Consider the following 13,281-nt stretch of genomic DNA (forward strand, 5'->3'; position numbering starts at 1 on the left):
TACCACGTATCAATATGGTGTACTGATAATGTACGCTTACGGTACGGACGTACGTGGTAGGTACAATATTGATACACAAAATACAACGTACGCTCACCGTACCGATACTGTGGAAGTATTTTGTTATCTGGGTCACAAGAGCACTGTTTGAAGATCACGTGATCATCACGTTAAACCGAGTGATGCAATATCGGCTTTTTCAAACAAAGGCTTTAGAATATGCTTCTTTTTTCTGTTTAAAAGGCACTTTAGCACTCGAAATGTATTAAGTAACACACACGGGCAACGCTAATGCGTACAGTACATTTTACAGCACTTAATTATGTGCTGTGAAGGCGAGATATCGCACACGCGTAAACGACCGTTGTAACACACCGCGGCGTAAAACTCAAAACCAAAGACCAAGAAAGAAAAATTTTCAGGGAAAAGTGAAAAAGGACATCCCACTTCTGAAGTTGTAAGGATAGTCGAGCGGACTAGGAAGAAACCGCGGGGAATTTAAGAAGAGAGGGCTTAAGGGAAATCTTGGTCACACTGGTGAAATAAAGAGATTATTTGTACGTGTTCCACACTGTATTTCGTATTACAATCACGAACAACCGCGGAAGAACCCTACGGGTTATTATACTCGATAATTGTTAACCGCACAGTATATTGAACCGTTACTTTACGAGTCAGGACAAAGACTGACTTGTTCAAACCAGTCACGCTCGCGAGACAAACAACAACTCTCTCGCCTCGATCATTTGCGCTCTCTCAGCCAATCACAGGCTGCACGTCATCTGCCTTGTCGACTCAAACTGCACCTCGATATAGCCTTAATGCTAGGGAGGAAGCTAGAGAAATACCAATGGCGGCAGAAGGTAAGGCTTATGCCTTACAGTAGCGTCTGTTGTTTTCCTTGTAGAAGGTTCATTTGTTCTTTGATTATTCTTTCATCATCGGCGTCCATTGTTCCAAATAACATTTTTTGCTATTGTTCCTAATCCATCGAATTCTCTACGTTTTTCCGATGTCTGGTAAATGGTTTTGATTCAAGTTAATAATGTCGTTACTTGCTCGTTATCTTTTTCTGTTAGCTGCAAAAGAGTATCGTAAGTATCCTTCATATCTTCTTCCAAAGGTTTATCGTAACACAACGCCCTGGTCTGCGCCATATATCCTTGCAATTGCTGATGTCGATGACTCAACGCCGTAATGTCTAATTTTATTACCATTTTCCACGCTGATTCGACTTGATTTACTTTCCCAATTTTTTCAAAATAAATCCCTGGCTCGTTTGAGAATTTTTGGATGTTCCATGCTGTCGTAATGTCTGAATCCGTGCTATCCACACTTCTAGCTATCATACTCCTGTAATATGAATATCTTTGTATTATATAATGCAGCATGTATACTTTCTTCCTTATCTCTCTTTTCCGCGGTGTCGCATCTATCTAATTTTCCACGAAAGATTTTAATCGGTTCAACTGTACGCGTACAGTTCTTCTCCCTTTTTTTATTGTGTAATTTACATCCGAATTTCTTTCGGTGATTACGTAAGGTCCTATCCATAATGCGTCTAATTTTTTGGATCGCCCTCTACGGATTGTTTCATCATGTAAGAGAATCTTTTTTCCTACTCGAAATTTTATTTCTTTGGTTTTCTTATCATACTTCTCTTTTGCTTTAATTTTTTCTTCTTGTACATGATCCTTTGCTAATTTCTGCGTTGCTCGTAGTCTTTCTCGCAATTCATTTGCATAATCGTCGTATGTAGGCTTAGGTGGCTGCGTCAGTGCCGTAGATAGAATCGCCCTGTGTCCGTACACCAGTTCGAACGGTGTAAATCCCGTCGCGGTGTGTGGTGTAGTATTATATGTAAACATGGCGTAAGGAATCCACTCATCCCAGTTTGTCTGATCTGCGTTAATATAATGTCGTAGATACTCTGCCAATGTCCGATGAGAACGTTCTAACGCTCCGTTACTCTCGAGAATCTTATTAATGGTTCGTTCTACTCCTTGATGTCCTCCCATGGGTGCATCATGATATTCGTATAGTATAGTTGCTTCTCCTTTTCTGTGTAGTCCTTCGCTATCCCTGTCTCGTGTTCTCCGTCCTCGTCTAATACGTTAACGCCTGGCACGTGTCTGCTTAGCGCGTCAGTATTTTTGTTTGCTATTCCGGTCTTATGTACGATGACATAATCATATTCCTCCAATTTCAATCGCCATCTAATTAATCGAGATCCGGGATCGATTACGTTGAATAGCCAAACTAATGATTTGTGGTCCGTTATTATTGTAAATTTCGTTCCATATAGATATGGTCGAAAATGTTTTACCGCCCATACTATCATGAGTAATTTTTTTTCCGTTGTCGTATAGTTCTGTTCTGCTTTGGATAATACTCGACTCGCATAAGCTATAGGCCGGTCTCGTCCTATGTTTCCTTGTAATAGTATTGCGCCGATTGCGTAGTCCGACGCATCGGTCGTTACAATGAATTCTCTTTCGAAGTCTGGGTATCTTAATACTGGTGCTGTCGTCAGTTTTTTCTTCAATGCTTCAAATGCGTTTTGTTGCTCCTGTGTCCATTCAAATGTGTTTTCCTTTTTTGTCAGTTTTGTTAGCGGTTTCGCTATTCTTGAGAAATTTTCGATAAACCGTCGATAATATCCGGCTAACCCTATAAATGCTTGGATATCTTTTAATTTTCCGGGTACCGGAAAATTTTTCACGGCTTCGATTTTGGATGGATCCGGTGAAATCCCTTGTTCATTGATCACGTGCCCTAGGTAGGCTACTTCTTTTCGGAGAAATTCGCATTTGTCAGGCTCCAGTTTAAGCTTATTTTCTCGTAGTCTCTTCAATACTTCTATTAATCGCTTATTATGTTCCTGCAAACTTGCACCAAAGATAACGATATCATCTAAATATATTAAACATTTTATGCCCTGCATCCCGGTTAACACTGTGTTCATTAATCGTTGAAACGTTGCGAGTGCATTCTTTAACCCGAAAGGCATTCGATTATATTCATAATGTCCATATGGTGTGGAGAAAGCGGTCTTATTTTTGTCTTCTTCAGCCATAGGGATTTGATGGTATCCTGAAGCTAAATCTAACGTTGTAAAATATTTCGCGTTTCCTAACTGATCTAATATATCTGTGATATTAGGTAACGGAAACGAGTCGCCTATTGTGAGATCGTTTAATTTACGAAAATCGACCACTACTCTGAGTTTCTGTTTTCCTGATGCATCCGCTTTCTTTGGTACCACTAATAGTGGTGCGTTCCACTGACTCGTACTAGATCTAATAATTTCATCCTTTAACATTTCTCGTACTTGTCGATGTACTTCTGCTTTATGCTTCTCTGGCAGACGGTACGGCAGTCGTACGTTGACCGGTGAGCTATTTGCTTTTGTTGCTATATGTGTGTGACTGTGTTAGTGCATGTAAGCGGCTCTCTTTCGTGATGAAATTCATTGCTATAATCTCGGTATATTTCTTGTATTGCTCTTCTTTCTTCTTTGTTTAGATGTTCCACTCGGAGGGCTCGTACTATTTCTTCGGTACGCGGGGTGTCATTTTCTCCATTAACAGTATTTACTTTTATCCTCGTTTCCTTCGGTATCTTCTCAATCACTACCCGTGGCATTAATAAGGTTACCTCAGCATCGGTTGTATTTACCACACTTGCTGGGCATAAATAATTCTTTGGCTCGACTAGGTAGCTTCTTATAAAAATTCCGAGTCTCGTTTCTTCTGCTTGTATTATTCCGATCATATTTTGATCCATTGCTACCTAAATTATCGTTTTGCTGCGTGATTGCAACGTGAATTTTCGGTACGAGTTAACTTCAAAATATCTCGCCCGATTCGTAGTTGCTTCTTGGCATAATTGCAAATGGTCTCTTGTTTTTTCAAGAAATCTACTTTGAGTATTCCGTCGTATTCGATCGGAAAATCATTTTTTACCACATACATCTTATGTTTAATTCTTCCTTCCTTAAGATTTATTGTGGCGTTTATTGTTCCTATCGTATAAATTTTATGCCCTGTAACTCCCGTGAGCGCTATTTTATTTTCGGTGATCATAGTTTCTCCTTTTAAACATTTAACTTTTATTAACGATATCGCTGCTCCCCCCAGTGAGAAATGACCCACCGATCGATATCAAATTGACATCGAATCGACATCAAATCATCGAAATTACATCGAATTGATATCAAATCGACATTGATTTGATAAGTCATTTCTCACTGGGTCGTATCGAACAGCACGTTTACCTTGCTTTGTTTCGTTCCTTTTACGAGTAATTCGACTAAGTCCACCCCTGCATACGTATGCGGTGCTGGTTGCATATGTGTGACGTGATATTCGATCGCTGGTCTTCTTTGTCTTTTCCCTTCCTTGTCTTCCTCATCGCTATTCTGTGCGGTGTCGGTCTTATTCCTTTTGTTGTCATATTCTTTACGATCTTTATTTTCGTATCGTAAATTATTATGTTTATTCTGAGGAGATCGGTCTTTACTCAGTCCTTTGGATAGTGACCAGCACTCGTCCCTATTGTGCCCGACCTTTTTGCAATAGCTACAATATTTATTGACTGTATTAACGCGTGGTTGTCTGTCTGGTTGCAGTAGTAAAATTCGCGTCGCGTTTCTACTAGTACGACAGTCTCTGCCGTAATGTCCGATTTTTCCGCATTTTAGACATCGTATGCTTAGTTTACCATCACGGTTAAAATTTGGCAAATTGTTTGCTTTTGGTCGTGTACTCGCTAGTATCGGTTCCTTAACTTTTTCTTCTGCACCAACGGCAGCTATCGCTTCCTGTAAGGTCGTATACCTTCGCGAGTGTACTATTGTTTTAATGTCTTCGTGCAGACCGATCTGAAAATTTTCCAACGCTTTTTGCTGGATAATATCTAGAATTGCGCGTTTATTATTGACAGTGTGTTGTCGACCCTCGAGCATAGATTCGTAAAGTTCTTAATAAATAGCTAATTTATCCGTGCGAAGCCCATATGCTCGCGCACTTTCTCCTGGCTTCTGTTTTAATGTGTTAAATTCTAATTGCAAATGAGTTGTGCTCTTTTTACTAGTATAACACGCTTCTAATTCTTGTTTTAACTGTGCAAAATCTCTAATTTTTCGAATCTGGAAATCCATATTCGCTCAACTTTTTAATTTAGTACAGAGTACTGCTCCAAGTAATGATATTTCATCGAGAGGATCGATGTTTTCTACTGCGTATGTCGTAGCACTTAAAAATTCTTGCAATTTATTTGATGACCTGTCGAACTTAGGTATCATTCCTCGCGTTTCTTTCAATGGTAAGTAACCTCGCCCTCGATGGCGTCGTACGTCTTCCGGAGTAAAACTACTTCCGAGATCTCGTCTATAATCTACTAAGTTCGGACTTCTGTATCGTCTACTTCGTCTATTTCGTATTTCATCGAGTCCGCACGCATATGAATCTCTTGTATCAGGTCGCGGAGCATTAGTCTGACGTCGTCCGGTGACTCGTCTGTCTCTTGTGTCGATTCTTGTTGTGTTTGAGCGTTCGTGGTATCGTTATTTAATTCTTCTCGTAACAGATCAGTCTCCCTATTTACCTCGACGGCGATAATATTTCGTGATGTACCCGGGGGTGTGTGTATCATGTTTCTCCGTTCACGATATATTTCTTCGGGGTCAAAAATACTCGAATCGTAGGTCGTTAGTGAGAAGTTACGCCTATATGTCACTCTGCTAAGCGAGCTATCAGCTGACTCAGCGTCTGGCGCAAGGTCATTGGTGTTCGCGATTAAACTCGGATCTATTTCGCCAAATAGAAATTCGCGTTCTATTAATACATTAGCGTCATATTCGTTTTCAGACGAACAATCGCTTGAGTAGTACCCCAGGTAGCACTGTTCGTTTTATAAACGTTTTCTAAACGTATCTAATACGAAAAGATACGTTTAGAAAACGTTATAAAACGTTTATTAAACGAACATGTGCTACTTGGGACACTTCTAAATTTCTGCGCACTCTATTTCTAATCTCTCTAAGCGCGGTTTCTGCTATTCTCTGTGAGCTTATACGACTATTTGCTATTGCCTTTCCCGCAGATCCGCTATGTAGCCACAATGCGTTTGCGTTAGTGTTTCGCGTGTCTCGATTGTCCGACATATAATTTTATTAATGTGTTTGACTTACATTAATACCAAGAATAGCATTCTTGTTGCCGTCAGTTGTTTTCCGTGAGGTAAGTCAGTATCTTCTTTGTGTTATCGCTTTGGGTGATTCACCGTCACGTGTTGGCTTCTGTTCCTCGATCGTCGCTGTCGGCCTATTCCGTCTGGACTTCTGCTATGGTTTGTAGTTTAACGTTATTACCTCTTTTGTCTTCTTCGTGCTGGCAGGATCCCACCGCTGCCACCAATTTATGTTGTGCCCGTCTACTCTAAAGTAGAATGGAGAAGGGATTCCGGCTGCCCAAAGGATTAGAACCCACGCACTAAAGAAAACACTCCGTACACTATCGTAAAAAAGTATATTTCGTCGACTACAATTATACAGTGGTTGCGCTTAATGCTTATACTGGCGACGACGCAAGGATCATTGCGACGTCTTTATATATCTAATTTTTCGTAGGTGGAAAAGGCGGGAAGGTCCCGTTAGCACACAACCATACATATTGACCAATGCCTAGGGTAACCAACACGGTTAGCCAATCAGAAGGTTCTAATGTTCATTGGCAATTAGCATTGTGCGCTATCGGATTCCGTCCGAAAAGACGGCGGTCCTGATCAGAGCACGTATTGTTTTTATTGTCGCTTCCGCTTACACAGCATCTTTCTGCCGTGTCGTATTCTAATTTCCGTCACGTATGCTTATCTTTCTCAATATCCTTATTTATTCATTCATGATCCTTTTCTAAACTTTTATATTTAATATTTTTTACTTAATTCCTTCTTCCGTCCTTAATCCTTTCTACGAATTGTTAATATTTTATATCTGATCTGGCCGTGACAAATACTCTAATTATTAAATTGTTGAAAGAAAGAAAATTTTTTTATATAAAATTAGTTTTAATTTGTAACAATATAGAATGTAAAAATAAAGTTTAATAAAAGAAAAAGAATTACAGAAAATCAAGATATTATTGGCGAAATTAGAATATTGACAATATTTACTTGGTTATTTGATATTAAAAGTAAATTATTGCCAGAGTGAAGAAGTAACAAATTATTCTTAGGTGAAAGTGAATAAGCAAAAAGTGTTAATAAATTTTGTGGACATAGCACAGATCGCAACCAAAACTGTGCACATTATGCGTTATCCATTGAGAACATTCGTGGACATTGGTTATGTAGTTCAATGTCTACGTTTTTATGTCTACAGAGGGCGTATCGCTTTCAGGGATCACGTAAAACCGGGCCAAAGAATAAAAAGAAACAGGAGGGAATGTATTGGTGGTGGGGGCTAGCCAAATCGTTGACGGAAGCCGCCATTTTGAGTGTCTACTTTTTTTACGCTTATTAGCATTGTCTGCTGCTGTCATGAGAGAGACACGCATGCGCGTATTATTTTGCACAATTATTAATTCTAAAAAAAATAGTGAAATAAAATTATGGTGCATTGTCAGGCCTGTGGCATAACAACAGCGCGAAATTATGGGATAACATTTCATCGGTTAATAATTGTTAGCAATATAATAACAAGAATTTAATGTTTTATTTAGATATACTATTTAAAGGACAGTAAACAATGTGTTAAAATTTCAATATTAATAATATATATTATTTTATTTGTTGCATATTAAAATTATATATTTCAATTTAATCTTATTAAGTTGATTTTATTAAAAATATTAAGTATATTCCATATTTATATTTAAAACTTTGTTCTTCCAGCATCTCCGAAAAGCCATTCAATTTTGGCGTCCATAAGCAGCCATCTTGAGTGTCTACTTTTATGCTGGTATATATAGGCATTTCCGTCCGTTTAGCTCGAGCCATATGCTCCCTCCTGTTTCTTTTTACTCTTTGAACCGAGCCGTGGCGTCTCTCAGGCTTCTCTCTGGTACAGGACATTAAATATTGTAATTGCTTTTATCGATAAATACCGCGACTAACACAGATCTACTGGAAACTCGGGAGTAAGATACTTCAAATAAATGATTCACTAATAACGGGTAACGTATCTCACCGTTTAATTTACCAGCAAATTATAGAACGTATTCATAAGCCTTCTATCACCAAAGTCTTCTCCTTTTCGCTTTATAATCGCTTTTATTCTTCCGTTTGTCGGTAATATATAATCAAAATATCGATCGCCAATCACAGATCAACACGTCCTTGATTATCCTGTTGCGCAATCTCCTGCCTATCCGCTCTATCTTTCGGCCTATCAACTGCCTCCTTTATCGCTCTCGCCAACTTCGATAGCCATACGTCATTACTTCGAGATTTATGCGCGACGATTTCGGACATAAACTTCTATACTATAACTAGACCGCTAACTTCCTTATATATTAGATCTAAAAAGTGACCCCGAAAAATATGTACAACATTGGTAGACCAACACGGCTGGCGATTCGGAACAACTTTTGGTTATTAAAGTAATGTTATTTTAAGGAACACTTATTCCTAACGTAATTATAAGACATTTTCTTCTTTACCAAAATTTTATTTAAAGCATAATTTTATGTTATAAGATAAAATAGTTAGCGACTCATGCGGCGGTAATCACTCGTCGAACGGTCAGCTGCGCCCGCGCTCGCGATGTGCCGCGCCGTTCCTATCTGTCTTCTGTACTCGACGTGTAATTTGCTAACTATTTTTGCTTATAACTCAAAAACTAAGCTTCAAATCAAATTTTGGTAAAAGAAAAATTGTCTTAAAATTGTGTCAGAAATACGTCATTTTACGGATGGAAGGTTGTTCTGGGACACCCTGTATATAACTAGAATAAAATGTTACGTATTAAATAAAATTATTAATATAATTTTTACCTGTGTAGACTAATTTTAATGTTTTGTTCCAATTTTTCTGAAATTCACTTTTTCGTGAATTTGTGATGGAACATACTGGCACTATACATTTAACCATCTTTACAATTAGAAAGAAAAGCTTAACCTATTTCTCATAAGAGAGACATGAAAATATCTTTATCCGTGCATGAAAACATGTATGAGATGTGAAAAGTAAAATGGCGGAAAGCAGTTCCCCCTGCACGTCTGACGTGACGTCTCCTCTTACCTAAACTAAAGGTTTAAGCTCAGTCCCCCTCTTCCTTAGTCCATGCCAGCACCTTAACGGTAGAGGGGGGTGCGTCAGGAGCCGTACGGGATCGAGAATCGATAGTTTGTGAGCGTGGAAGCTTTCGATGAAACAGACACAGTTATTAAATATAATGATTAAATATATTTAACAATAAGTAAAACGGATATGGTATACACAGGAAATTCTAATTGGAACGACAGGTATCCGAGAGAGTTATTTTGAATGCGACAACTAAGCGTAAAGTCGCACGCTCTGAGCGCGTGAGGGGCACGTGACGACGCGACGTTGCGACCGAGAGGTATCGAATTACTCTTGGTTTTAGGTAATTTTCGGGGCTACCGTAAATCGTTCGCGGCTTATTAAGATCGCGGCGATCGTACGAATAAATCTTTTAATGAAATACCGCAAGTTTCGTTCGCGAATCGTCCGTCAATCGCACTGATCGATCTACAATAAAACTCTCAGGAATGCGCGTAAACAAACGCGATCGACACGCATCGACCTTCGATATCGATTACCGCAGTACTTATTCTACGCGATATACAACGTATGAATTCTCTAAATACGCGAGACACAAGAATTCGATGTTCTTTTTACATAAAATTACAGTCGCATGGATTGCGGTTACATAAATTGTTCCCGGATCGCGAGTCGATAAGCGGCACGGGATATTGAAAGCAGCGCGAGCGTCCTCGCGTGACGTATTAGCTACGTCAGCGCGAACAGCGCCAAAGCTTGCGCGAGCAACCACCGCATACGGCAACGTAACGGGTGGGCCAAAAACGATAATGTGGCACGCAAGACGTGGCAAGCGAGAGACCTAAGGAGAGCGCGATAAATCGACACTTTTCTTCGAGACGCGTATCCGAAAGGTCATGCGAGAGTCCTGACGAGTTACCTTATAGTTGTACTTTAGAAATATATACGTGATTTAACTTAAAACTAGCTTAAACCTATTAGTTCATCCGACTATGCTCCGAATCCTCCAAATAATCCTCAGAAAATAATTCGGCGCCCTAATTTTTTTCAACATCAGAAGTGGGATACACAAGGGACCAATCCCTGGACCTTTCAGAAGAACAGAACATCACCAATTTCTGTTCACTCAGAAAGTGCATGGTACGCACACGAGCACAACAAATTATGGATCGAGCAGCATTGAACCGGATGACTCTGGAGCAGCTTAAAGCAGAAGCTGCGAAATATGAGCTCCCGATCTCGGGAAGCAAGAACACCTTGATAGACTCGATCTCGAGTCACTTAGAAGCTCACGGACCGGTCGACGAGTTTAAGCAGACCGCCCAGAAACAGGCCACAACCCAGGTGCAGATTTCGGGCAGTATTCATCTCTCAACGTCGGCCTCTCCATCAACGGCTTCTACGGACCTGATGCAAGGTATGTTAACAGCTTTACAAGACCAACAAAGACAGCTAACACAGCTGTTCCAACTCCTTGCGAACCAACGAAGAGAAGCTGCATCTCTCCACAGAATAGAGGCGGAAGAAACGGTCGGAAGAAAACCCGGGCGTCTCAGCGAGATCAAGCCCATTCGACGAAGTAGGCCGACGATCGACGGAATCCTGGTCAACAGGATCGGCAGTGCAAGCCCTGGCGCACCAGATCCCAGAGTTCGCTGGCCAAGAAGACGACAACGTCCAGGCATGGACACGCCGAGTGGACAAAGTGGCACGAGTACACGGAGCGACGGACGGCGCGGCGTTATTAGCAGCGTCAAGTAAGTTAACCAAATCCGCGCGTAAGTGGTACGACGTGCAGGGAGGAGCGGCAGTAGAATCCTGGGTCGGCCTCCGCTCCGAGCTGACGAAGATTTTCGAACACAAGGTGCCCTTCTTCCGCGTGATGCAGAAGATTGAGGCCCGAAGATGGCTAAACACGAGAGAAATCTTCGACGACTATGCCATCGACAAGTTGGCGTTGATGCACCGGGTAGAGCTCCCGGACTCCGACAAGATACAACTGCTGGTGAACGGCATCCAACAAACTTCCCTTCGGGCGACGGCCTTATCTCTAACGGCGGAATCGCTTGACGCCTTCTTGTGAAAATGAGGACCATCACTCAGGGGACGATGGACATCGAGAAGAAGCCAGCTCAGCACCAGCAGACCAAAGCAAAAGAAACCACCTGCAAGAATTGCGATAAAAAGGGGCACTATCACAAAGAATGCAAAGCTGATATAAATTGTTTTTATTGTAAGGAAAAAGGACACCGGAGGTTCGACTGCCCAGCATTGAAGAGGAAGGAGGCCAAGGCAAAATCCACGGCGCTCCAGACAGTAGCAGCGGCGAGCATCTCCTCCGAGCCTGAAACGATAGACGTCGCAGCGGTCTACCAATCGCCCAGCTCCATGGTCCTGGACAACCCCTTCGTTCAAGTAAGCCTAGAAGACAGGAATATTAAGTTGTCAGCTTTAATAGATACCGGTAGTCCGGTTTCGTTTGTAAAAAATAGCGTTTATAACGAACACATTAAATCTAATTGTAACACGTTAATTCCGACGAAAAATAATCTAAGAAATTTGTCAAACGAGCGGTTAGACGTCTTGGGGATCGTACCGGTAAAATTACTTTTACAACCGATAAAAGAAAAGAAATTCCAAATAAAAAAACATGTCTTAAATAATAATACTTTTCAAGGAGATATCATTCTCGGACGCGAGTTTTTATTGTCACAAAGACCTTAGTGTTCGAACCAACAAAGGAAGGTCGCGAAAAGGTAAACTTGTTTTCGTGTTTACCGCTCACCATCGATGATCAACAATCAGACCTAGAACAAATTTTAGATAAGAACACAATAGATTACGGGCCCAAGATTAAAGATAACTTTAAGAAACTTATAATGGAAATAAACGGACGAAAAACATTACCGGTAAATGATGATTATAAAGTAAAGGTTGCTTTAAAAGACTCATCAATATACGTACTCCCCAAGACGTTTTGCGCAAGTCGAGCGGATACAAATGCGCGAGATTACCGACGACTTGCTACGGCGAGGCATAATTAAGACGAGCGTGTCCCCATACTGCGTGAGGGTCGTCCCTGTTAAAAGAAAAAATGGAAAAATGAGGCTTTGTGTGGACCTTAGACCACTTAATAGTAGAGTAATCAAACAGAAATTACCTTTTCCGGTTATCGAAGAATGCCTCTCGCGACTAGGAAGTAAAAAAGTTTTCACTTTACTCGATCTAAAGGATAGTTTCCACCAAATACGGGTGCACGAGAACTCGACAAAATATTTCTCTTTCGCGACACCTGACGGTCAATTTGAGTTTACCCGGTTGCCTTTCGGCTATTGCGAGGCGTCGGCCGAATTTCAAAAAAGAATACTGCAGATTCTCAACCCGTTGATCCGCGAAAGTAATAGTCTACATAGACGACGTGCTTATACCGTCGGAAACTGTTGAGCAAAACTTGAATACGTTAGAAGAAGTACTCATGATCTTAAAAAAATATGGTTTCGAATTAAATTACGCGAAGTGTAAATTCTTAAGGAAAGAAATAGAGTTTCTCGGCTATATAGTTTCGGTAAAAGGCATTACGTTGAGTTCGCGTCATACGAAGGCTATTCAAAATTACAAGCAACCGAACGACAGATTACAATTGCAACGTTTTCTCGGTCTCACGAATTACTTCCGAAAATTCATTAAAGATTACGCGATCAAAACCAAACCGCTTCAGATCTTATTAAAGAAAAACGCTAATTACGAGTTTAACGATAAATGCACAGAGGCTTTTAACGAACTTAAAAGAGAACTTACTTCGTCTCCTCTGTTAAGCTTGTATAATCCGGCCGTGGAAACCCATCTCCACACAGATGCGTGCAGCGGACGGCTAGGGGCGATCCTCCTTCAGAAATAACCCGACAACTCCTGGGCGCCCGTAGCCTACTTTAGCCAAGCGACTAACGCGGCGGAGGAAAAGTTCCACAGCTACGAGCTCGAAATGTTGGCGGTCGTGCGAGCGGTCGAGCGATTCCATATGTACCTCTACGGCTTGAA

The sequence above is a fragment of the Anoplolepis gracilipes genome, chromosome 7, assembly GCF_047496725.1.
Source record: "Anoplolepis gracilipes chromosome 7, ASM4749672v1, whole genome shotgun sequence".
Lineage (NCBI taxonomy): Eukaryota > Metazoa > Arthropoda > Insecta > Hymenoptera > Formicidae > Anoplolepis > Anoplolepis gracilipes.